Below are 5,378 nucleotides of genomic sequence, written 5' to 3'. Positions count from 1 at the left end.
TCCAGACTCAGTGAAACAGCTCCGTTTATTCAGTGGGGGTTAGGGAAAATATAGTGTGGAGGCAGTAGCCAATGCTTCACCTGATAGGTGCTCATGGTATGCTTTATTTACATGTGGGAGTAGGCTCCTATCATCCGACTATCGGGCAATGCCTAATTATCATATAGAAAAAACCTGGGGGTAGTTTTTACTCCAGGTAACTATGCCAAAGGTCATGTTCCAAATAAGGTCAGGCATCCGTGTTTGGCAGCACTTTCCAGGTAAGTCAGGCAGAGAGCAGGAGGCCCCCTGCTGAGAAGGGGAGTCCTTCCATATAGTGCCAAGCCCCTTAGAGCTATCCAGACATGGAGGACTACAATCCTAGCAGCAGGGTTCCCCAACAGTTATATATTTTGGATGTTAAACCTCTGTCAGATGTGTCGCTGGTGAAGATTTTCTCCTATTTTGTGGGTTTTCTATTCACTTCCTTGGTTGCTTCTTTTGATGTACAGAAGCTTTTTAGTTTAATGAGGTCGCACTTGTTGATTCTTGACCTTGTTTCCTGAGCAATTGATGTCCAGTTTAGAAAATCCTTTCCTACACCTATGTAGGAGGGGGTCCATGGGTATCTGCCAGGCACCAAACCTGGAGACCTTTGCACAGGCGCCCCATTCTTCTGCAGCCAACTTCCTCAAACTGCTAACCTGATATCTGCCACCCTGGCTAGAGACAGATGACACAGCAGTTACACCAATGGACTGCACAATAAAGCCCAGTCTTTAGGGCCAATAGGGGCAGTTCGGTGGGGGGTATAGAGAAAATCCCTTTGTATGCAATAAATGAGCTTGCTTGCTTACTGCACAGTGAGTCTCCCAGAGTCCATGTCATTGACTTTACACCTACTTTCCCCCTGCCCCCAGCAGGTAATCCTGAGACACCCAAAGGGGCTAGCCAACCCCCAAGCTGCACAGCAACATCTGGCACCCAATGTGGCCTTCCAGACCCATGCTGGCATGGGCCCCTGGCTTCCTTGAGTTCTAGCCACCATCCAGGTTACTCTGTCTCCTCGTCGACCTGTTTTGGTCCCCTTTGGCTGTTTTTTGGTGTGTAGGCCCCTTCCAGGTTTCTGTTTGTTTGTGCATCTGTTCATCCTCGGTAGGGAGGTACATACTTTCATTTTCGGTCTGCCTGGTGTTTCCACATAAGGGCTGATCACCCAGGAAACGGGACAAACAGGAGATCTCCTGAAAGCTTTCTTTCGACCAGAGACACCATGTGGGCATACGGCCAGGGCCTAACAAACCATGGAAGTCTCCCACTAAGCACAAGACATTTTGGTCCTAAACACTGCACTATGTCTAACCACTTCTACTCTGAGTGGCTAACTGTTCTTCTGTGCCTTTTCCTTGCATTCCTTGTTGTCTTCTTAGCCTTCTACTTTTGCAGAGAGCCTCCTTTTGATCTCAATTTCTCAGCAAATTTCACTATGAGACCCCCTCAGTAAGCTTAGGACACCTTCCTTTCTCATTTCCCATCATGGGCACCTTCCCTTCCCACTGTAAGGAACCTCAGATTATGGCCCTTAAATCCCTCTTAGTTACACGCAGTCTTAAAAGTCAATCGCAGTCAATTAGAACAGTTCTGGGATGAGGCCTCTGTAATCGCTCCTTGGATTTCTCCTGAAAATATGTGGGATCCGGACATGTGGATGCAGGTCCTTTTCCTGACCCATAAACATGAGGTTCAGGAGGGCATGGTCCCATCTGCTCCCTTTGTTCCCATCCTTCTCAGCATTTTGGGGAGCCTTAAGTTGGGTTCCATCGAGGAAGTCTTAGCTTCCTTCAATGAACATTGTCACAGACAAAAAATGACTGACCTCTCCATTGAGTCACCCCGAGGTCACACAGGGCAATAATCCCAATCAGGACAGCATTTTTCCCCCTCTATGGATACCACCAGTGAGAACTCTGTCCTTGCAACTCTAGGGGCCATAATGAAAGGAGGGACAGGGACCCCCCACCTCTCCTCTGGGGCCGGGCTGCGACAAGATCTGCCACCTTCCATTAGTCAGATGCCCACACATGGCTAGCATACCCACCACTTTGCGCATGCCCCTACGGTGGCAAAATTGTAACCCACACAACCCCATGGCTTCCCCCCACTTTTGTGATTTCTGGGGTGCCCTGCCTGGGAACAAGCTCAGTGCCTGGAGACCCCCTCGCCTACTACCACCCATGTGGGAACACGATCAGCTCCATGACATGGGACTCCATATTCGGAAATTGGGATCTCTGCAGCCCCCACGCCTGCTTAGATCTCTGACCCTTACTCTTTGCTCGGGGAGCTAGTTACTTTAATGGCTCCTACCATGTCAAAAAAAATGAGTCTTGCAGTCCCAAACCCAATGCTACCCAGTCACAAACAATTAGTCTAACCCCACTCCTGTTTGTGTTAGACCCACATTTGTCATGCTATTGGCCAATGTCTCTACCAATCCAGGGGAGCACCTTAACTGCACTACCCCCAATGTCACCTGTGTATTGATGGCATGCTGGGTCTATCCTGCTACTCTTCTCCTCCTCATGCTCAAACCAGCCGCAGTTTGGGTACCAGTTAAAAATGCTACCCATTTCCACACTGTCATACTTATGGAGTGAATGGAATTTACTTCCCTTGCTCATGTAAAACGTGACTTTGGTCTCACTGCTGCAATCATTGCCGCAGTTATTGCATCTCTAGGCACTACTGCTGTTGCCACCATGGCCCTCACCCAGGGCACTTCTATGGTAGAAACAATCAATCAGGTAGTAGAAAAATCAGCTATGGTGCTGTACACCCAATCTCAACTCAACCAACACCTGTTCCAAGCCATACACGTCCTTCAACAACAAATAGACCTAGTTTCAGAAGAACTTACCTTGGTACAAAAAAATGACTTTACTGGTCTCTGATCCCAGGTTTAGTGCACTGTGCTTGACTCCATACCAGGTACAAAATTTCACACAGACCAGACAAGAACTGGCTAACTTCCTCAAGGGGACTTGGTCCCAAGACTTTCTTAATTACTCAAATATTTTAACAAATCAAATTATACAGCTAAATTTGACTAGAGCTTCAGTCATGTCATTACAGACAGGCCTAATAACAAAAATCTGGGAAAATCTTAAAAGACTTTTTGATCCATCATGGTTACTAACCTATTTACTAGTAGGAGGTGTGCTCCTTCTTATGTTGTTCATCCTCAGGTGCCTACTGTCACATATCTGTCGCTGGCGAACCACCAACAAAACAACCCTTCAGGTCCTCTCAGCCCTACAACATCCAGACCAGGGCCCTCCTCAGGAGGTCATGCAGACCTGGCTAGCTCATATACGAAAGGCCTCCTCCTAAACTAGCCCTCCACCCTGGCAGATCCCCCGAGACTACACCTCCCTCAGGGTTGGTAGACAATGATGGGTAAGATTCTACCGGGACAAGTCAACCTAAGACAGGACATGCATGGGCTAGATGCATGCTCCCATGACAGGTAAGGCTTATGCCCCGAGTAAGAACAACCTAAGACAGACACAACCTGTAATATTGAGGTCATCTCGAGGTGGGCACGATTATGTCAGGCAGCAGCCTGACTCCCACTGGACTGCCTTTAAAAACAAAAGGGTGGAAATGTAGGAAGAGGTCCATGGGTATCTGCCAGGCACCGGACTGGATACCTTTGCGCAGGCATGCCATTCTTCTACAGCCAACTTCCTCGAACTGCTAACCTGATATCTGCCACCCTGGCTAGAGACAGATGACACGGCAGTTACACCAATGGACGATAAACAGCTCAGCCTTCAGGGCCAATAGGGGAAGTTTGGGGGGTATAAAGAAAAGCCCTTTGTACGCAATAAATGAGCTTGCTTCCTTACTACACAGTGAGTCTCCCAGAGTCTGTGTCATTGACTTTGCAACTACTTTCCCCCTGCCCCTGATGGGTAATCCCAAGATACCCAAAGGGGCTAGCCAACCCCCGAGCCACACAGCAACACACCTATATCTTGTAGGTTATTGCCAATGTTTTCTTCTAACACTTTCAGAGTTTCAGGCTTCACATTGAGATCTTTGATCCATTTGGAGTTGACTCTTGTGCAAGGTGAAGGACAGGGGTTTAGTTTCATTCTTCTACAGGTGGAGCCAGTTTTGTCAGCACCATTTGCTGAGCGTGCTGTCTTTCCTCCAGTGAATTTTCTTGGCCCCTTTGTCAAATATCAGGTGACTGAAATTGCATGTACTCATATTTGGTTCTTCAATTTTGTTCCATTGAACTACGGGTCTATTTTTGTGCCAGTATCATGCTGTTTTTATGATTATAGCTCTGTAATACAGTTTAAAATCTGGTATAGTAATCCCCCAGACATTGTTCTTACTGCTCAGGGTTATGTTGGCCATCTCCATATGAATCTTAGGATGGTTTTTTCCAATTCTGTGAAGAATATCATGGGGCTTTTGATTGGCATTGCACTGAATCTATAAAAGGCTTTTGGTAGGATGGTCATTTTCACAATATTAATTCTTCCAATCCATGAGCATGGGAGATCCTTCCACCTTCTGATGTCTTCCTCAATCTCTATCTTTAAAAAGATTTAAAATTTTCATTGTAGAGGTCTTTAATGTCTTTGGTCAGGTTTATTCCAAGATATATATATATATTTTAACACCTATTTTGAAGTGGAGTGTTTCCATGTACTCTTTTTCTGTTTTTCTGATTATTACTCCTTTAATTTTTTCTCTTATCTTATTGCTCTTGCAGGTGTTTCAACCACTGTGTTAAAGAGGAGTGGAGATAGTGGACAGTCTTGTCTGGTTCCTGATTTCAATGGGAATGCTTCCAGTTTTTCTCCATTTAGAATGATGTTGGCTGTGGGTTTCTTATATTTGGCTTTAAGTATGTTCAGGTATGGTGCCTCCAGTCCAATTGGCTCTAGGACTTTAAACAAAAATGCATGTTGAATTTTGTCAAAGGCCTTCTCTGCATCTATTGAGATGACCATGTGATTCTTGTCTTTGAGACTATTTATATGATTTATGACATTTATTGACTTACATATATTGAACCATCCCTGCATCTCTGAAATAAAGCCAACTTGATCATGGTGGATGAACTTTTTGATGTGTGTCTTTAAGCTGAATAAAGGAATGACTATACACAAGGGGTTATGAAAAGAAATTCAATGAAGATATAAATGTGGAAATGCACAACTATATCAAGAATGTGAACAGAAATAAAAATGACAGGATTCAATACACATCTTTCATTAATAACTTTAAATATCAATGGACTGATCTCCCCAGTCAGAAGACACAGACTAGTATAATGGATTGAGAAACAAAGCCTATCTTTTTGTTTTCTGCAAGAAACA

At 45.1% G+C, this 5,378-nt stretch overlaps 1 long non-coding RNA gene across 1 annotated transcript in view; it reads left to right on the top strand.

Moving 5' to 3' along the window:
- The window catches only part of LOC115068510, a 16,567-nt gene extending 11,766 nt beyond the window's left edge, over positions 1-4,801 (top strand). Inside the window, exon 3 of the long non-coding RNA XR_003847860.1 lies at positions 4,769-4,801. This is a non-coding gene — a long non-coding RNA (uncharacterized LOC115068510). The remainder of the gene's footprint in view (positions 1-4,768) is intronic.
- The last annotated feature ends 577 nt before the right edge of the window (positions 4,802-5,378 follow it).

Source organism: Nannospalax galili, unplaced genomic scaffold, assembly GCF_000622305.1.
Source record: "Nannospalax galili isolate Female #2095 unplaced genomic scaffold, S.galili_v1.0 scaffold28, whole genome shotgun sequence".
NCBI lineage: Eukaryota > Metazoa > Chordata > Mammalia > Rodentia > Spalacidae > Nannospalax > Nannospalax galili.
This window is presented reverse-complemented; position numbering and strand designations above follow the sequence as displayed.